This window comes from Passer montanus, unplaced genomic scaffold, assembly GCF_014805655.1.
Source record: "Passer montanus isolate IOZ18808 unplaced genomic scaffold, ASM1480565v1 scaffold103, whole genome shotgun sequence".
Lineage (NCBI taxonomy): Eukaryota > Metazoa > Chordata > Aves > Passeriformes > Passeridae > Passer > Passer montanus.
The window spans coordinates 697539-719634 of NW_024356838.1; the positions used below are offsets into that span (position 1 = coordinate 697539).

The 22096-nt window shown below is 41.9% G+C and overlaps 1 long non-coding RNA gene across 1 annotated transcript; it reads right to left on the minus strand.

Moving 5' to 3' along the window:
- Positions 1–772: 772 nt before the first annotated feature.
- On the minus strand, positions 773–15288 carry LOC120506363. Its single transcript, XR_005628495.1, has 3 exons — positions 15157–15288; positions 2617–2690; positions 773–952 (listed from the first exon to the last, which is right to left on the minus strand). It is a non-coding gene; the product is annotated as an uncharacterized LOC120506363 (long non-coding RNA).
- Between the last annotated feature and the right edge of the window lie 6808 nt (positions 15289–22096).

A 22096-nucleotide genomic window follows, 5' to 3' on the forward strand; every position in this document is an offset into this window, starting at 1 on the left:
TCCCCCTTCCTTCTGTGTTTATGTTTCCCCAAACATACAGTGCAGCCATTTCCACTGAGCTAATTTCAGACATTATTTGGGTTACAGAGCAGTAGCTCTGCTTGCTTGAGTCACTAATCCAGCCTCAGGTGTGGAGATTAAGCCAGAGCCCATTTTTATCACGTTCTCTAAAGAAAGGGCTGCTTTTTCTGCACTGCAAAACAGGGTCTGCACTGTGTTCCTGATTTGCAACAGCAATGTGCAGGCTGCATTGCTGGATGGATTGTCCAGGCAGGGTGCTTTCCTCCTGCCTTGGGCACAGCACTGGGAGGCAGATCCAGCTTCTTGTTCATCCAGAGGGACAAAATGCACAACCAGCAAAGGCAAAAGCTGCTCCCCACCCCCACCTCAGCAGCTTGAGTCTGGAATCCTCCTGTCCAAGGGGAAGCCCTGGGGTGGAGATCCCACCTTGGTCCCTGAGCATAACACTCCAGGTTATTCCCTAGCTGCTGCCCAATGGAGGGAGGTGGCAGCAGGACAAGAGCCTAAAAAGGTGCAAAGCCAGGCCGGAAGACCTTATGGAAGGTGTCTGTTCAGCTCTGCTTCTGTACCAAGGAAATTATTGCACTCATTTGCCTCTGGGGATAAAATGCCTGTATCTGTATCCTTCATCTCCAAGCATTACAATTTGCCCAAAAACTGTAGTTGAATTTATCTATCATCTATATTGTGTTTGGGCACAAACTAGTGCAGAAGACCAGATTTGCCACTGGCATAGTTTGACTTTCATACCTTTTTAATTTTTCTTGCAGTTGTATCCAAATGGCAGCAAAGATGGACCTCTTCCATGTCCTCATTTTCCAAACACAAAACTCGAGTGAAGCGGATTGTGTGGGGTTTTTTTCTCCTTTGCAATGTGAGATCCTCTCTTCTCCTCTACTCCCATCAGCAACCAGAAAATATCCTCAGAACTCTGATGGAAAGACAAGACACGTGAGATAGTATATTATTCTGAATGGAGTTTCTGGAGCAACTAAAGTTTTGAGCTCATCTGCTGCTCTCTCTCAAGCTTGATTCAGAATCTAATTTGTCCAAAATTTCAACCGTGATGAACTTTCCCAAAACAGAAGCAGCAAGCTGCTTCCCACCATCACATACTTGGCCTGCATCCCGCCTATCCATATGCAGCAGATGTAAATATAATTTACTGGCACAAGCAGCTTTCTGCAAATGGCATCTTTCTAAGTCTTCTTTAGTATCCATGTGAAGAAATAAATGATTTTATTGATGCACTTGGAGGCCCCAATAATGCTTCATAATGACCTACAAATGGAGGTCTTTCTTAATATGCATCGATCAATAACTCACATAATTACGTCGCGTATCATTTTGCTGAATGGTTAACAATTCTAACCAAAGTTATAATGATTCCTTACAGACAACATAAGTCTTCTAGGAGCCACATTTTGCTGCCTTCCATATATTGTAGACCTGCAAAGATACAGATTTAGTGCAGGCACCAGTTGCATCAGCTAATTTAGGACACTGCCTCTTCTCTGGTGTGCCCAGTCACTGCAAGTGCAGCTTGCAAAGTCTCCTGCCACATCATGAGATGCCTTGGAGAACAGATTGGAGCAAATACAGACAATTCCTTTTTTTCCTATCATGTTGAAATAAAGTGGTTAGTAAGATGGTGCTTTAATCAGGGAGAAGACAACTATAAAGTCAGAATGAAATATTTTCAGTGGTGACAACCTGTCTGGTGGCAATGGGAAATCCTGCATGTCAGCACATTCATTCTTGGCTTTATCCTTGCTCACTGGATGTGACTCAAAGGAAATGCTGGGCTTCAGTTTCTTCATCAGCAAAATGGGGATAATATTTCCACTTATGCAAGTCACTTTAAGTGGAAAGCACTGCATTCATGCAAGATAGCTTTATCATGCCAGTACACCACAGAGTTTTTCACTTTCTGCCTGGAACATTTCATAAAAATCCCTCCACATATGGAACAGAACAACTATTACAGACTTCCAAAAATGTGATTTTTAAGGGAGCTGACAGTGCCACTTACATTTGTGCACTTTTGTGTTTCAAAACGAGTCATGTTTGGCAACGAAATTCACAATCATCTGGCAGTTTTTGCAGAAAAAAGCTGACCATACTGCTCCAGGTTTTGCCAGCCTTGTCACAATCCCCCTGTGCACCAGCCCTGGCTGCAGCCTGGGCAGCAGGATGTGGCTGGCAGGCTCTTGATCAAACCCCCAGCTTCACACGTGGGTTTTGGAGCAGAGACACATTGTTTAGCACTTTAAATTCCCCTCAGCAGAACTGTGCTGCAGCATCAGTTGTCATTCCATCACTCACCTTTAGTGGATGGAGGAAAATGATGCTCTAGCACCTTGATGCTTTGCTTCACAGAAGTGGTGAGCCCTGGGGCTTCAGGCAAGCTGCAGACACTGCTCTGGAGAGCCCCACAGTCCCTCTGCACACTCAGCTCCCCATCCACCACGAGGGGTGGTTTGCTGCTCCTGGCCCAGCACTGTGCTGCCAAGGAGGCACAGCTCTGTTTAGAAACCCACTACCCTCTTCCCAGTGCAAGGCTTTATCAATGCCAGGAGACTGATAAATGCTTACATAGTTCAACTTTGTGCTCTTCCTCCTCTATGAGCTTGGAACAAGACTGTGGACAAGCACCATACATGACATAGCTATCAAAGAAAGAAGAATTATATTTTAATTACTGTATTTATCTCAGAGAACACAGTGATTGGATTCTCTGATGAAAATAAATGCAATGAAAGACTAACAGACTTTTGGTGGCAGAACCATTAAATCCTCTCTGTAAATATGGTCTGGATATCTGGGGTGCAATTAGGAGAGCAGCACTGAGTGCTTCTCTGGGTAAGTGTACAGATGCACTCTAACCTGAATCTAATTCTGCTCAAAGGCCAAGGCAGAGCAATGCTATTTGTGCTGTAATGATTTAGTAGAAATGGGCACCATTATATTTCTAATGACTTTTGGTCAATGAGCACCTTGGACTTTCAGTGCCTGCTACTAAAGGCCTGATTGCTTTTAGCAACTCTTTCACAGAAGATACACCATCACAGCAAATGCAGATCTCACCTGTGGAGAAATCAGACCCAAACAAAGCAGTGGGTATCAGGACAATAGGAGAGCTTCTGTAGCAAACTGCAAAATTCAGACATCACTAGTAGACATTACTTGTAAAAACAGATCAGAACAAATAATTCAAAATGAATAATTTATTTGATTAATTTTGTTTCTCCTTGCTTGGGGAATATATATAAGCCAATCACACCATCTTGAATTTATTATTCAAATATATTCAGTGACTTTCTTTTCACTATATTTTTTTACTCTATGGACTAATCAGAATATTTAAAATTAAAAATACACAGTTTTTCTGTGATTGGCCAGACATACCACATGACATTACTTTTCTTCTGGGAGCAAGTGAGTATGCCAGCACTTCTGGAGTAATCCTTATGCATGCAAAATTGAAAATTCAGTTTTGACAAATATTTGCATGTGCATCTTTGGAATTCACTTGCTGCCAAGAAAACTGTCAGTAAAATTCAGCACCTCTTAAATTTGTAAAATGTGAGAACTAAAACATGCATTTTAACATTTGCATTTATTTTTTTCTCTGTTTCATCTGGAAGTTTTAGAACATTGTTTTTTTTTTTCCCTGAATGAATGCAGCATTGCATAGCAGGACCGAGTTACAGTTTTGAGCCACTCAATATCACTTGACTCAGCCAATGGTCTGTTATCCTAAAAGCCTGTGCTTTTCTAAACAGGCAAATGCTGTGTGCACCACATGCAAGGCCTTCAAAAGTCGGGGTGGTTTTGCCTTGATGTGTATGTTCATTATTCCTGTATCAAACAACCCCTCAATTACTGAATGGCTCTAGTTCTACTGTTAGGAAGAGGCAGATTTGAGAGCAACTTATTAAAAGCCTAAACTGTGATGTTAGCATACAACATAGGTAAAGGGGAAAGTTATTCCACCATAGAAAACTTCAATTTCAGCTTTTTAATTAATGAAGAGCACCTGCTAAAGGAGCCCTCACCTGTCTGGTGTGTTACTTTGTGCAATCCCCCACTTGAGGGCAGAGCTTCAGTTAGGGATTCCAGAGAATTTTTTCTACCTCAGCCTTCAGCTTCGTGTTTCTGAAAACATGCTCATATGTACATTTGCCTGAGAACCAATACAACTATCTACAGGATTTATGTGTTAATATATCCCTTGGTCTGTCTTTAAAACAGCCTCCATATGTTCATATGCAGGGACATGAAAAAAATTTAGGGTCTGTCAAATCTTCAATTACATCTGACCCACTGGTGACTTGAGATGGGGATGAAACTGAATATATCCCTGATCGTGTTTGGCAGAAGTATTTAGGTGGAAACTCTGCCCACAGAGAGAAATTTTAGTGATCTGTAGCAATCAAAAGCAGAGCTTGACGTAGCCACTGATGTCCTGGCTCTGCAGACTGCCCTCGCTCGAGGCCCCCGTGTCCTGTTGTGCTGAGGGGAGCCAGTCCTGCCTGCCCAAAGGAGCAGCCAGCATACTTTGGGACACCATCAAAGAGCAACAAACAACACCCAGCCCAGAGAGCAGGGGGGTTATCCGCTGGCAAAGATGGACAGCAATGACCACAAGTGCAATTATAAAACCATGGCAGGAAATAGGGTATTAACACAGTGAACAAACAGAGCTGATGCTCCAGTTACCATGCAAGATGATTTAAATGGCTTAATTTACACTTCACAGCAAGCCTTTCCTACTGCAAATCAATAAATTTGCATAGGTTCTCAAAATAATCAGCAACATGCTCCTGCATATATTTTTTTAAATAGGTACAAAATTCCTTAATGAAAGCCAGAATCGCATCATAAACTCAGTTTTTAGTTCACTTGCTAGTTGCCCTGATGAGAGAATATGAATATATTAAGGGTTAGAGTTAAGCAGCAGCTTTGCAGCTCATTTCTGCAGATAGCAGGACTGCAGGTTCCCATGGATCCAGGTGTACAGCCCCCTCCCATCACCCCCCAGTGGTGCAGGCAGAGCCTCCTGAACACTCCTGGCCTGAGCAGAGGAAGAAATTCAGCTCAGATCCTCTGTGAACATCTCCATGCACACTTCTGTGCAGGGGACAGGCATGTGGAAGGGGGCCAGACACATGCACAGAGGTCAAGTTCCTACAGGAGTAACCTTTAACCAGAGCCAGTCACATTTTTTTCCATGTAATTTCTAATTTCTTGTTCCCTCCTTACCTTTGGTCTGGCTGGGATCAGAAGTAGAAGCTCCAAAATGCCACCAGCAAGGCTGTGCTGGCAGCAAAGGTGGTCACAGCTCCTGAGAAAGCCTGTTCCCATCAAGGTATCAATGTGAAATTACCAGTTAAAGGTTAAAAATGTTTGACAGAGGCATCCTGGCACTCAGGGTCTCCCCTGAGCCAAGGCAAACTTCAGATGATACTGAATTATCCCTTTCAATATCCAGGACAGCTGAAGACAAGGCTTTGCACTTGCCCGGGCTGTTCTGCTCCCCTCTCATTTTGGTGCCCCCGTGTACAGAGCCACAGCAAAGCCTGACCCCTCTGGGACTCGAGGATCTGGCACAAAGGAGTGAGGAGATCTCACAGCTTCACTGGATCCTGGATAAACTCTGTACTGGTGGGTGAGTGGGGTGTGAATGGGCTGGTCCCAGGGCTGGGGCAGCAGGGCCAGGTGTCAGCACTGGCTGTGTGCAGGCAGGGTGAAGCTGGGGTTCTGACTTACCAGCCCAGTCTTTCTGTGCCCAGCTGTAAAAACAAAACAACAACCAAAAAAACCCCAAACAAAACCCCAAAACAAACAAAAAAACAACATCAAGATTTAAAAAGATTGCGAGGGAATATTTCTCTCCTTGTAGCTGTGCAATGACTAAGGGCTTTGAAGTTAATTTTTAAGCAGATCTTTTTACTCCTCTGCTAAAACAATAAGCAAGGTTTTTAAACACAAACATAATGAGTGCAGAGGATGGAAAAAAATATGGGTATTTCTGCCAAATGCAAGAGAAGTGTAGGCAGGGGCTTTGATGGTTCCACTGCTGGAACAGGGGGGCCTCTTGCTCTTCAGGGCTAGTGAAATGAGTTGTCACAAGTTAGCCTCAGGTACTGACCAAAATCTGAACACTCCTCCTGCTTCCCAAGTGTGTGCCATGTCACTGTGGGTCACCACCAGGCATCTTGGGGCAGTACAAACAGCACTCAGGCGGAGTTCCAGACCTCTCCTGGATAGCAAGGACATTCCTCCTGCCCTGAGCCCTGCCCCAGCTCTGTTCAGGGAGCTGAGGAGCTGGAGCAGGGCTCAGATGATCATCATCTCTCCCTGTTGCCAGGCTCAAATCCTGGTACAGACAGCCCTTGCTGAGCACCACTGCAGCAGCCCTGTCTCTGCTGGGATGGAGCTGCTGCAATTCCCATTAGCCTGTGCCTTGTGGGCCCTGCCAGAGAGAAGGTCTGTGTGTGGAGCATCATGAAGAGCTCTGAAGAAGAGCTCTACCCTTCATCTGACTCCCTGCAGTCCCAGCACTGAGGAGCACAGTCTCCTCACTCAGCCACTGCTGCTGTCTCTCATGGCTGAAGATAATTGGTGGATATGGAAAAGGGACCCCTGTTATGGCCACATTACCTGGCAAGGTACCACTAGCCTGCTGTCCCTCATTTCTTTGCATGTCTCATACTTAATTTGTTTTTTATTTGATTGGGTTTATTTTTTTAAGTATTCATTACTCATGGCAGAATGTTGGGTTATAGTGTGTCAAACTTGACAAAACTTCAAGCAGAGAGAATGATAAAAAGTATCTTGAAAATCATATTTGCCCCTTAATAATTTAATTCTACAGAAAGGGAAATCAAAGCATCACAAATTGATTGCTGTGAAACAAATTACAATTATTTCCACACATCCAAATAAATCTACTAATTTTAGGCATCTGACTTGAGGCATTAGATGGAATATGCAAATGCACATGTTGAAATTATGGCCGTGTCTCTAGAGCTGTTCACTTATTTCTCTGTTCTTACTGGATGCTCAACAGTTTCAGACTGCTATTGAGACATGCAGTAAATTAGCTGCTCTTAAGCACTGCATGTTAAAAGTATTAGAAAGCACTTCTGTAAAGCACAGCTGACAGTCTCAGGCAACCAGCTCTGGCTTATCCTTTCTAGAAATACAGACTAATGTCTAATGTCCACTGTCACTTCCCCCAAATCTGCTTCCAATTGGGTCATACTGGTCAAGCTACCCTTGACTGAAGCCCTCTGCCCTGCTCTACTTTATAGAAAAGAATGCCATGACACGAAATGTCCCCCTTGAACACCAGTTTTCCACATACATTTTACAAAATGTACTTGTTCAGCTGTCACAGAGCTTCACATAAGAGAAGCCATCTGATATTGTTACTGACATACTAGTCTAGTGTGGCTTTTAATATCAGGCTTTTTATAACTCACAGGGATGGCAGAGCAATCTCAGGTAATCAAAATAAATGAAGACAGCCTGAATAATGCATTTGTTAAATCTAAATAACATACAGTGGACACCTTTTAAAGTGTTTTCCAGGAAAATGTGACTCAGGTGCAATATTGATTGAGAAGATAAAGACAGGTGTTTTCAATTCCTATATTATGGATGCAGTGAGGACTTTGATAATGTAACAATCATCTTTTGTTACTTTGCTGCAGTCCAATACAGCTAGAATCAATTTTTCATTGTACTCATTTACTGGAAAAAGGGATAATGGCAAGGACAACACAGCTTTAATAGAAAGAATAAGTCATGATTTAATTCAGATGTTGTACTACAGCTACAAGTTGAAAGATATATTTATATATACCAAAACATACAAAGGAGCCTGCATGCTTTTGAATAGAAGTCATGGCTCTGCATTTCTATTTATTGGTAGTTAGGTGGAATGATGCAGCATTATTATCCTGACAGCAATAAGAAGCAAGAACCTTTTAAAGTGCAAAAAGATAGCTGCAGGATTATGAGCAATCTTTATAGAAAAGCAAAATAAAGGGCAATAGCAAAAGGGCACGTTTAGGTCTTCATTAATATTTGTATTTAAGTAAAAATGACAAGAAGAAAAACCCAAAGAAAGACTAAGTTCACAATCAATGTAATGCTTTTCTGCACAACTGAGATATTTCTCAAAGATCTCAGGCATTTTTGATAAATTTTGTTCCTATGGAAAGTACTCAGAATGATGATAAAATAATGGTTTCTTTTTTTTTTCCCTAGCAAAATAGATTGCTTCATGACTTCTTGAATGAAACACAAATCTGAGTGATAGTGTTTGGGGCTGGATTAGTCTCCTGGGGTTGCAGCTAGTGTATGAAATTTCATAGCTTTTCCAAGGAGTTCAATAGTGCTCTTCTCTGTAGCGAGACATTGCTGAATGACCCCTGAAAAACACCCCACAGAATGTGCTTCAAAACGACCACCAGAAGCTGCCAGGAGTTAATTGAGCCTGGTATGGCTCAGAAATATTCTGCAAGGCATATTTCTGAGCAGCACACATCACACCAGCTTAAATCTGAATTTCAGCAGACTTTGGAAGAAATCAGGATCCAAAGTCAAGTTTTAGAGCTGCTTTCTACCTCTCTAATAGGCCTGCTCTTGAAATTCAGACTCTCCTTTTAATGAGCTTCTTCTACAGAAAAGCAGACAAAAGGAACAAAATCCTTCCCTGGAATCTCAAGCTTTTCTTTAAAAAAGTGTGGTCTAGTCCTAACTCATTGTAAGCTGAGCTCACATTCCTTTCTGAGGAGCAAAGACAAAAACTGAAGAGTAAAACAAGCCAAAAAAGTAAAAAAATTTTAAAAATCTGGAAAAAATTAACTCCTTTTCCAGTAGAAGCAACTTCTCACAAGCATTTCCAGTCTCCTCCTAAGCTGATGGATCAGACTCCGCTGCCTCTCAGCTGAAGTGGCTCAGGAAGGCATTTCCAGCCTCCAGAGGACACCTGGGATTTACACCAGTGACCCTGCACGGATTTCACACGGACTCTGAGCTGCTGGGAAGCCTTGGGTAAGTCCCTGTTCCCCCTGCCAAATGAGGCACATGCTGGGCTATTGGTAGGCAAGGTGCAGGGAGGGGCAGGGCTCTGGTCACTGGAAGACCAGGGCACTTCTGTAGGATACAGCAAACAAACGCTCAGTGAAGCAGCAAAGGTGCAGCAGGAGAGCTTCGGCAGAGTCACAGTGTCCTGGCAAGCAGGAGCAGGGACACCTCAGCACAGCTGGATACCAGGGGCCAGCAGGGGCCCTGCACTGCAAACGTCTGGGACCCCAAACTTACTGAGGGTGGCCTTAGGCCATAGAGAGTTTGCCCTAAAACTGCTAAGATTTATAAGCCATCTTAAAGAAAACATGATTTTCTTTACATTGTCATTTCTCAGCTGGTTAGCTGAGACTTCAGACTTCCCTCCCCAAGACACAGGACAGGTGCTGTATGAACTGTGTGACCTCTTGGATTCACTAGTACCCTGCTAGTCTGACCTTGCAAGAACACTAGGATGGCAAGATCCTGGAGGAGATGATGAAAGCTTTGAGCTGAGCACCACTGGCTGCAGCTCTGCTGGCTCCAGAGGGAGCTCAGGATAATGGCATGAGCCTCGTCCTCCTAGCCTTTGCCTGTGCTGCCATGGGAAGAGAAGCTATTTAATTAGGTTTTTCCTGAGCTGAGAAGGGATCAGTATGTCAACAGCCCTATACAAGAGGGTAAAAATGCAGTCTCAGTGCCTACCCCTGAACCCAACAGGGCTTTCCACTCTGTTCATATAGCAATCCACATTGCTAGACATGAAGAATGGTGGCTACCACCTTTTCCTTAATCACTCCTCACACACCCTATCCAAGGCCCTGAGGCACTTGGAAGAATGAGCTCTTGCTCACATCTATCCAGCACCTACAGTAACACCTGACAATGGTGAATAACTTTTTATATACATGATATAATACTTTTAAGGGAAAAGAAAAACTCTTCATTTTTATCAGAAAGGAAATTCCAAAATGAATTCTCCATTTCCCCATCTATGCAGATAAAGCTGCCCTTACGGATAAATTTTTGCTCATCTTTCTTTTTCAATTCTGTCTCCATTTTCCTTCTTCTTGTTAAAAGTTTCTTAATACTGACACCCATTACTTATTTTAGACTTAGATGGCCCAGGTAGGAATTCCCTGTAAAATCTGTTCTTTCTTCTTGGGGAGGCGTGGACATCCAGGTTAGCACTCACCAAATCATGTGAATTCAAGTTACATTTTTCTCTTAGTCCTGTCTCAGTATAGAAGAAACATTGAACCAGCTCCAATCTAGCAACCACCTGAGCGTGGCAAAAGCCATGCCCTTCCAAATGCCACTCTGAGCTCTCAAATGACTTTTTATGCCTACAACTGGAGTTAATTTTAAGAAGAAACTTAACTCTGCAATAGGAAGATGGGGTAAAATCCTGAATGCCAGCTTTCATACCTTGGTTCCGTGCCACTGTGAATGCATTCAGGTCAGGAGCATGTTAGCAGGCACACTTCCGGGCTCGACAGACCCAAGATTGAAACACCTATATATGTAAGGAAGCCAATTTCCTGGCAAGAAAATAAAACTGATACAAAGCACACAAAGGGCCCCAATATCAGCGAGAATGTCACCAGCAGTGCAATACATTAAAGAAGATCATTGCAACAAATCAAGTTCCTAAGCGTGACTTTCCCTTTCATGTAGAGAATGGACTGATTCGTTCCCCAAACAATGGAAAACTTTGTGGAAGCTCTGGAACAGATTGCTCTTTTTGGCTCCATTACTCACAGATCAGCTTGCCACATTCCGCAACAAAGGCAAAGGCTAAAACTCATCTTATTTGTTGTCCACAATTTATGAAAAAATAATCTAGCTCATAGGAAATGAGGTGCTTCAAGAATTTGCTGAAGTGAAAGCAATTCACTGTCAGCATGGAGTCAGCTTCAATGTGACTCATCTGATCTGTGCACTACTATGTTATGCTACATTGATCCATCTAGGAATAATTGTGAAGACTTTACTGGATTTTTTTACTACTAGGAAAAAGGCACTGAACCTGTGCTGACTGTGCTTTAACTTGAGTCACAGATGGCAGAAGGACACTGCCATTCCATTTTGTGGGCATGGGAAGGGCTGTTGTTTTACACATTTACCAGCACTTCAGTGACACTGAACAGTAGTCCTGTGTCCTGAGAGAAAGCAGAATTTCTGCACACATAGCATTTCCCTCTATCCATGTCCATACCCATTTTTGATAACTTTTTGTCTGCCACCACTTGGCACTGGTAAAGCATCATCTAAGCATGTAAACGCAAAGGAAACATATTGTATGTAACCCATTCAGAACTGTCAGCATCTAACACTAATGCTTTCTGACTAACAGCTTTAGGAATCCTTCAAAAGGTCAGCAAATGGCTCAGGGCTGTCTGAAACTCCAAGAGACATATCTCCAAAGCCTAGCACACACACACATCCCACCGGGATCCACATTTGACTCCCTCCCACCACGGAACCTACAGCCCCGTAGTGTGAGCACGGCAGCCGGTGCTCTGCAAGGAGAGCCCACATCAGCTGCTCTCTGCAGATACTCCCACTCAAAAAGAGGTTTGTTTTCACAACACCACTCAGAGTGGGAGATTTCAGGCTCCCAAGGACCAACCCACTCTGCATATTGTTTCAATAGCACTGGAGAGACTAAAGGAAGATCATCCATAAGATATTTCCAATTGCCCTCTCCCCAAATGATTTTAGTGAAATTTTGTGCCTAGGAAAAGCTGTACATATGAAGAGATCATTTGTCAACCTGCTTGGGAAAAAGGCATAGAAAAATGGGATGTTCACTTTGATTAGAAGAATAAGTCTTTCAGAGACAAGTTCTGAGGCTCTTAGCATAATCCTAGCAAAAATTCCATGGTAATCCATGTTTTTATTCAGAAGAACATTTTCATTGTTAATACATCAGATTTTGCTTTTATCTGACTTATGCTCAGTGATTATAACACAGACATAGTGTTTGCATATGAAAGAGTAATAAAGGACTGAGGGCTATAGTCTACAGAGAAAGACGTGAGGATGGATGAATGTTTCCCTTGGTAAATAGTATTAGAAGTAATTATTTTTAAAAGTATTCAGGTGCATCTCATTTTGTTTCTGTGTAACTAAAAAGGAAGCAACTGATTTGCAACCTAGGATTTGAAAAAGCTGATAAAAAGCCAAAGAATAATTTTTGATGAAGTACTTGTTCAGCAGCTGCAGCATCATCCAGTACCTATTGGGCAAGTGCCAGGCTACCTGCTCAATGTCTGGAGATTGATGAATGACAGATTGAAAAAGTAGACAAACAGGCCTAAGAATTATACCCTTAAAGTGCAAGTTTTCAGTTAATTAAGACTGTGATCATCAGTCTGCTGTATTACTTATTTGTTATTTCAAGATTTCTCTGGGAAAAAAATGGTTCTGAAGGCAGCCAGGCAAGTGCCCATTGATAGCTTTCTTGAAAACAATTTGAATCCAAAGAACTAGTCTCAGCACCTCTCCATTTTTCTACTGGAGAGCACCAGCACTATTTCATCAAACAAGCTGCTTGAATTTGCCAGTATTAACTCATTCTTTGCTTCCCTAATATTTTTGTTTTCAGTATTGTCAAATAACATAGATGCAGAGAGAGTAGGACACTAAAAGCCAGTTTCCTCTGTTACAGCAAGTGTTATCCCTGGGGTCAAGGATTGTCTGAATCAATAACACACCAATCTCAGTAGCCCCATTTAAATGGTGAGTCAGTTCACATAATCCAACCACATGTCAGATGAAAAAGAATGGTTTAGCAAACACTTTGCAGTCATCTGGTTTTTGGAACTTAGTAGTAAATTATTGGATATCAGTCTACTGTTGCAACTATATATCTTTACACAATAGCAATTTTTCTTGGAGTTTTCTACTGCTCAGCTGCTTATTCAGTATTTTTATATACCCTATATTTATTTTCAAATACCATTTTAAAATTCTCACTGGAATTTTTCCATCTACAGGAGTTTTAAGGGACTACAACAGTTCACAAAAGCTTTTCTCAGGCAAGGAGAGCTGATACAAAGAGTTTTGCTGTCCCACTAATTCAGAGCACAAAATGACACCTCTGGACCAAGTCTAATTTACAAACAGCCTTTTCCTCCCAAGACAACTGCCTTCAACTGAGCTGTCCTAGACACGTGTGCTTCTGTTGGGAGTTTTTAATACATACACTGGTTAAATTACACAGAATTAATACATTAACTATTTTCTATCAATTAGGAAAATAACAATATTGTGCAATAACACCTCCTCAACACCAAGAGCAGCTGGGTAAGACTGGCCACAGGGCCACAAGGGGAGGTGGAGCCCCAGCAGCACTCCATGGAAGAATACCTGGGAACTGTCAGGAGGGAACCTTGAACTGGAGACGTCCCCCCAGAATATCCTGCCCTCTAGCAGGGAAAAAGGGGCCAAGAGCACCCAGACACCCCCACCAGGCACAAACCTGAATGGCCAAGCTCCCTGCCCCAGCTCTTGGACATGGCCACACTCACACAGCCCACGGACAGTCACTTAAAGAAGCTTTATTGCTGCTTAAGTGAGGGGTATGTTAAAATTAGTAGCAGGTGAGGAAGGAACAAACTGATATTTGACAGATAAACCTTTTTTCTAGAGAAAGGCTAAACTCTCCCTAGTGGGCTAGGAGTCTTCTATACAAAACAAACAAAAAAATAAAAAATGTCTAAAGTGGAACAAAAAAGATTCCCTGATATCATGAAAGAGACATCATCTAAAGCCTTGTATAACTTCCTCTTTCATGTTTTCTTTGGGATTACACAGAGAAGATTGCCAGTACTTCATTTAGATATTTGTTGATTACACAAATCCCGAAAAGCAGTTGGTGAACAGAATGACAACAACAAACACTTTTTTCAGAGCATTCTGTGTGGGGCATGGATTTTAAGACTTCCTCAGCGATCATTCTGAGCAGTACATAGGAATATGATTAACACTACCAAAGCTCGAGGACAGAAACCCTTACACTTGCACCGGAGCAGCTCTGAAACAATAGTCTTGGCCAACACACACAGGTCAGACTTGGCCTGGAGCAGCCAAGGTGCAAACAGAGGCCAGGGGAGAGCAGCAGCAGTGCCGTGCTCAGGGCTGGGGTGTTCGCTGCCTCCAAGGAGCCAAGGGTGGGGCAGGGACCCAGCTCTCTACCACGGCACATTTTGTGAGAGGGCAGGCTCTCAAAAGGTACCATATGCATGACAGCACACTTTCTGCTTACCTTGTGTCCTGTAGGAAAACCAAATTGCTTCCTAGAATTGAAGGAATTTAGCCAGCCACCATAGAGGGGCTTTAAATGAAGGACAAACGTAAATTGGTGCTGGCTCCCAAAACGTGCATTGCAGCACACACCATAGCACTGGACATCTGATGAAGTGCTGCTTTTTACAGGGGCTGTCTTAGCAGTTTCAAGGGACAGAGCAAGCTAAAATGAATACTGGGCATTTTTCTAAGTAGCTGATTTTACAGGAACATGAACCATCATGGGAAGCAGTCAATGAGTAAGTTACTGTTTCTCTGCTGAAATTTGCCAGCAATGGAATCTATTATGGCACCCTGTCTCAAGCAGAGGGATACCAAAACTGACATTAAATGCAATGCAGGTGTTATTTCACCAAGTGATGAATACTAGGTGAAACATGGCACAAACATCAAACCATGAGATTTTTCAAAGTTGCACAGGAGAGACAAAATTTGCTAAGAATGTTGTGTCTTTAGCATGGAGATCTGTGAGTGTATGTTGTACTTGCACTCCAGGTAGGTCACTGCTGCCCTGATTTCCTGCTCATTTTCAGCATCTGTAAATCCTAGAGATTATGGGCTGCCTGGGAAAGCTATGCTCTTACCTCTCAATTGGCTGCTCTGGAAACAGCAATTATAAGTTAAATTTCATCATGCTTAAAAATAATCCCCTTTTTCCCTCTGATCTAAGGTTACCTGTCTTAAAAGAAGGCAGCAGACAATTAGAAATGAAGGGAAGCAAAGCTTCAGACTGGGACTTACATGCACACTCCACTCCTCCTGCCCAGGCATTGTTCCTTGGCTCCAATGGCATCAGTAGCAACTTTGCTGGTAGCAAGGGTGGATTCACAGCTGAACCTCAAAAGTCTTCCATAACTCCCATATGGATCTGGACCTCCCCAATGGCCAGAAACTCTCAACAATGCAATGTATTTCTGGAAAAAAAATTAAAACTGAATGTCTCCATTGTGCTCCTGCTACGGCAGCCAGAAGAGCAGAGCCACTTGAAGGAACAGCAGCTTCCAAGGGCCCAAAGAGCTGCACTGCTCCAAACCAAAGCAGGCCTCAGACAGTTCTGCATGCGACACTAAGTTATGGTCTGTTGCGTCATCATTTTCAATGAATCCAATCTAAAAAACCAAACCAATTCTCTCCCTTGTCCCAGCTACAGGCAGCAAAAGCGAAGGGCACAAATGAGATCACTGCTTTGGTCTCTGGTGTTAGCAGGATGAGGAGGCTCAGTTATGGCTTGAGATCTTGCAATTCTCTTCTGCTCTTCCAGAGCACTTTCCTAAATCAACAAAAACCCCCAAACTTGTAAACTGCTTCAGAGAACAAAACCATTTTAAACTGTAATTTATACTTGCATTTTGGTATGTGCATGTAAGCCCATTCCTTTGTTAACAGTATTTTATCTTTTATCATTTAAGGTTGTTGAAAATGAAATAGTAATTACTTTTTTCAGAAATATTTCTGTATGGAGCAGTCTGATGAAATACAGGGTTTCAGGAAGATATTCTGCATCCATCGCAAAGAAATTTGAAGACAAGGAGAATTTCATATATTTGGAATCAGATAATTGAAGGTGACTCCTGTTAGGAGCTTTTAGATGGAACTGTCTATTACTGCTTTGTTTTCTGTCTGCATCTTTAAAAGAGAACTCCAGAAAAAAATGTGCATTACAGTTACACCTTACTAATTTTTAAGGAAGAGAACACAGGTGCTCTTTGTATTGGTCCTGGAGAACAACAAAAGTTTGAGAACAAAAACCAAAAAAAGCACTTCAGGAGAAAATAATTCCAGCTCTTGAAAAGTATGAGTGGTGGTAAGATTGCCATCTTATATTTAAAATAACAAATTACAAATCCTGGTCTTTAACACCCTGGCAGCCAAACTAAGAACTAATATCATCAGTGGGAATCCAAGCAGAAAGAATAAGTGCTCAGACCAAGGTAAAAAAAGCAGAATGAGGAATGAAGCCTTGTGATTTTATGTTGGGAGCTAGATTGCAAGTCAGCTATTTGGAATGATATTTTCTTTTTCCCTCTCTGCTAAAAAACTTCTGTGTACCATGTAGAGGCATGGCATTCCTAATGGCTGGACTGCTTCTGGCTTTTACAGTATGAGAAAATTTTACTTCCTTGTTCTTATTCCTAAGGCATGCTTAAATATGGACTCAAAATTTAACTTCACAACAAAAATATGAGGACTCAGTCCTTACAACTTCACTTCTTTACTAGATGTTTCATTTGAAATTTTGCCCTGTAAAAGACAAAAATGGCATTTAAAATCATCACAATTTTGCATGGTACAAATTATTGAACAAAATCTCCCTGCTTTATCAATAACAAGAACCAGTTTGAAGAAGAGTACAGAAAGTGTATACAATTCTCTCTTTACAGACTGCGTGGTACCACGATGCCCTATTGCTTTTCAGAAGCTACCCACATCATTTAACCTCCACATCACCAAGAAAACACAATCTGATACTTGCTTATTTGTGCATCCTGGTTTGTTGACTCTTCTCCAGCTAGAAAAAACCAAGGATGAGCACATTTCACATGTGAGTTTCATGCTCTGCAAGGAATGAAAGGTCAAAGGGTAGCAGGCAAAAGCTATTTGCCATTCAGTTCTAATTTCCCTCATAAATTATTAAACAATCCCTTATGCATTTCCATCTTTGATAGTCTTGTGGTATAAAGTGTAAGTCAATGGATAAGCTAATTGCAATAAGCAGAAGTGGTATTTAATGCACTGGACACTTTCAACAGCAAAGTAGTTCTAATTAGTGTTTCTAACTGATGTGACAGCAGTTTACAGAGCACCAAAATAGTTCCTCATTTGTCAAGTGGGTCCGAAGCTTATGGCAGCTTTCTGATCATCTCCCTTGCCGCAGGACCTGAAAGCACCTTCAAAAAGCTTTCTCTCATTGATCTTTAGTCAGATGCTGACTGAAAGGCACACAGCTTTGCCAGAAAGAAGATAGATAGATAGATGCTGTACCAGCATGAAAATGTCACTTACTTAATGAAAAAGGGTACCTGTTCCCAGCCCCTCTGAATGCATGCATATGCACACACAAACATACACGAGCCCAAACCCAGAGAGGCAGTGAAAAGGGACATTTCTATTAAGTTAAGCATTTGATGTATGTGTAAAGTACTGTCTGCACAAACTTACCACATCAGATCATATAAGGCATATCCTTATACACACACAAATGGCATCCCACTGTCTGTGACTGAAATGCAGAGATTTTCAAAATTTCATTAAGCAAGCTCTTCCCTCTAGATTTTTCATTATTAGGCATGCAGTGCATCAAGTGAACTACATCATTAATTTCAAAATATCACAGTTTACTTTCCTTGTCTATGATTTCTTCTACTGTGTCGATAGTTCAGCTATCATGCTGTTCTCTGAGGGCTGAGGGAGTAAATGATGGCATGTCAGGTAAAGAGCAAGTATTTGCTGAATACAGTGTCAAGAAAGTTCAGAACAGTTTTCTCTTTGTTGCACTTGTTTTATAGCCATCATTAAACTAAATATTGCTGTTAGTTATGGGATAAACGATGACATTTTCCTACATAGCTCAGACAACATTTAAAAGAGCCCATAAAAGCATTTATAAGACTTTAAAAATAGTTTTTGAACTCAGTGCCACACAGGTTTGTCAAAAGCCACTCTTTACTGAAACCCCTGCACTACGTAGCAGAAGCTGTGCTGATATGTTACAAGCAGCATTATTTGATGGTGCCACCTGTGTACCACAGTCTTGGATGCTGGAGATGCAGCATCCCTGTGATGCATGTTCCAAATATTGCCCAATTTCTCAAAATGAGAAGGGGATGCACAAAGAACTGTAACAAAACAGCTGAGCTGTCTGCACATGCAGGCTGCCCATCTCTGCAGTGCCTGCACCACTGGCTTCTGACCAGCTGCCTTGAGTTCTGGGGTTGTTCTGGCCATCAAACCTCTTTGTGCATCTGGTGCTCTGCTGTGTTCCACCAGAAGCCTTTCTTTGCTGGGTCCCATAGGAACAGTGCTGAAAAGCCAGCAGATATTTCAGGAGTGCAAAGCAGAACCTCTACCAGTTCATTAAGGGAGATTTAGAATTACTTTTGGCTCTGTGCCTTATTGAGGGATAACCTGTTCCACTACTCAGCCTATGTACTTCCTTAAACTAAAAGCTAAATTGAAAATGCATTATTTGCACCATATAGGGGTTAAACCAGTAAGAAAGGAATACTAATGGGAAAAGATTTTGTGGTTATTCTTTTCCTTGAGAAAGAAAAGAGATCTTCACTACATGCTTCATATCCAGCTTGAACCTTGAAAGGTTCAATGTCCTTCCAGAGACAGAAGACTTGGTATTTGGAAATAGAGAACTAAAGAAACAGAAAAAAAACACTGCATTTTGTTTCAGCATGCACAGTAGTTTTACTTCAGCATTTTCTCAGTCCCAAAGGCATGGTGGAATAATGAACTATTTGGCTGATGTCAACACTCCTTTCTCTGCCAAGGCTTATACCCAGCCTGAAGGAAACCAAAACACAACCCCAAACAAAATCCATTGCTGCTATGAAGGATTTTGAAGCAAGCATGATAGATACGCAAGGATGACCAGCTGAGAATTAGGCCCACTGTTCTAGGAGGTGATTCCTCCCTCCCTCTAAAGTCTATCTCTGTAGCTATCCCATAGTTTTTAAATACTCAGTTTGACCAGCTGAAACAACAGTGTAATTTCAAGTCAGTCATGGAGGCTGCTACTCACAAATCTCTTCTCTTGCAGGAGACCGCAGCTCATAAGAATGTGTGGAAGGCAATATCACTTAGTGCAGCATGGGCAATTAGGAGTAGGGAAGGGACTGGGTCAGAACACAAGTCAGAAATAATAGAGAGCATGCACTAATTGGAGAAGCTTTTTATTTTATTAGTGCTTCCATGTCAAATTAGTCAAATGTCTTAGGCACTTACTGAGTGGGTGAGCTGTGAATGCTGTGTGCCCAGCACAAAGCCACGTGCAGCCTCCCATCTCACTCCCTGCATTTCCTCTTCTCTGCTTTCTGGCCTCAGGACTCTGCCTGTCATGCAGTGCTGTCTCCATCAGCCTGGTCACCTTTCAAAGCAGATGACCTGGTTCACAAATGCAAAACAACGTTTGACTAAGACATTCCCTGAGCCAAGTCTTGGGTACCAAACCCCACTGGCTTCACAGTCTGGCTTCGCTGCAGTGCAAGGGAGGCAATGCATCCTTAAATCCATAGTGCTGCAAAATCTGCCTGTCCTCTGAACATTCTACGATAAGAGACAAAATCAGTGAAATACTTGGATGAATGACAGCCCAACAGCCAAACTACAAGGCAAAAACCTGGTCTGAGCCAAGTGAGCATGGAACACCTAAACCACAGCACAGGTTCCCAAGGGAGGCAGAAGAGCTAGAGGTGCAGTCTGTGGTTTACCAATACAGAATTTGCATTTGTACTGGTTTGCTCTAATTTAAGGCATTTTCACACTGGCTTTCAGGCTAGGCAGAGGATTATCAGTGCCCCTACTTTCCTTTGAAATTCTCATACCAATTTTCTAAAAATGATCCAGAATACCATGCAGCTTTGTTTAGATTTAAAAACATCACCAGAAAACTTGCTTTTCCATGGAAGTGCACTCTCTCTGCTCCTGCTTTGAAAACTTAGTTTCCACTGCTCTTGCTTATCATTTCCCAAAAGGTTTTGCATCACACAGGACAGAAGGAGCCAAAACATTGTTCTACCATAGTTTACAGCACTGTCTTGGTCACACAGGACAGAAGGAGCCAAAACATCATTGTTCTACCATAGTTTACAGCACTGTCTTGGAGAGACCCCTGTGTCACAGGGTCACTCATAGAAGCACTGCTACATAAACTTTGTCTTGCTTGCTTTGAAAACTGTTACTCTTTTTAGGTCTCTGACCTCTCTTACAAGTCCCTGTCTTAATTACCGCTCTTGTATTTTCATTTCTGTTATTTGATCCACTTATTGACTTTTTTCTCTGATGTCATTTTGTGTTGCCCTAGCAAGCCTTCCTATCCTTTTATCAACTAATGTCCTATACTTTCACACTAATTTTTTTACTAAAAAACAGCTCTCCAGTTTCTTTTGTAGGTCTAGATCTGTTATGAATATTAATAGCTTCTTGCAAGCTCTATTTGTGGGAGAGTGCTGGTCTTTGATCTGTGGCTTTTTCTTGAATACACTAGCATCTCTGCAACTGGGCTTTGGGTCCCTTTTATGTTTTCCTACCAGACTCCTTTCTTCGTTTCCATCTTTTGCTTTCACTGTAGAGTTGGAACCTGTGGAAGACCTTTAAGCATTTTTCTTTATTAAGTAAGCCCTCTCATACAGGCACAGTCTATGGTGATTTCAGCCCTCATTGTGGACTATTTCTGTACATTCCCTAAAGGCATCAAGCCATTCAGGTGGGAGCATGTAATTTGTTTTGTACTGTAGAATTCCTGCCATGCCTATATGTATTTAGACCACAGGCAAACCAATAAAGTTGTCATAGAAACAAAGCATTTCATGAATAAATCAATTCATAACAAACTTGTAAACTTTGAAGAATCCACTGTGCTTTAACAGCACATCTATTATATGAAACACTAATCATGTTTGTAATGAATAACGTACACATTCTACACGTGTCCATTTGTTTAGTCCTGTTGGGCATCTTATAAATATTAAGTCTTTCCTGTATGTTGTGCATGTCTCCACAGCACGACAAGACTGAATTGGATGCTTGCATGATAATGTATCAGCAGGAATTTTTCTATTTATTTTTTGATGTGTGAGGCAGAGAGGTTCAGTAAACTCTGAATGCCTTTTTTACATGTCAGTGAAATTGAAAGTATCAGTGCAGTAATTCTTTTTCTAGTCACAGACAACTTAATAGGACTTCATCCACTCTTCATATAATTATCAAAAAAAGCCCAGACAATGAGAGTCTGATAAAAGAAGCAGATAATATTGATGAGAGCTGATAATACAAGCATAAGTTCACAGGCTGAGAATATCCTACCTTCTTTCATTCTATTTTGGTTTCACTGAAATGCGTGCATCTGTGGTGGAAATGCTGCTAGAATTGATCAAAATACAGTACCAAAACTTCACTTTGCACATCATGCTTTCACTAGCACTTAGGTGAAATGGGTGCAAAATACGATCTGACTGACACAGCACTCTGCTCCCCTGCATGGGAATGACTAAGCCAAACAGGATAGAGATTTTTTGGAGTCTCAGTTTAACAGTCCCCTGACTTCAAATGAATTGTCATGCAGTGAGGTAGGACTTGCTGTGAGTTGCACATGTGTTTGAACACTCAGCTACCAACCCAAAGCCAATGAAGAGATTTTCAAGTACACCTATGAGAAACATGTCTATGAACAAGGTGAAGGAAAGGAGCACATGACGCAGGGGAATAAAAGAAATAACACATTATTACAGAAAAATGATTAGCATTCAGAGGCTGCGTGTCTTCCCAGAGACAGATACACATGATTAAAACATGGTCCACACAAGGACAGCCTCATGGGGCCCATCCATAGGGGCTCCCAAAGGCCAGAGCAGGTCCCTCCCCAGCACCAGGCTTGGTTTTCAATCTCTGCAAAGGAAGGGCCAAGCTGAGGTTTCTGTTACAGTGAAACACCTTTCTGACTCCTCCATGCAAT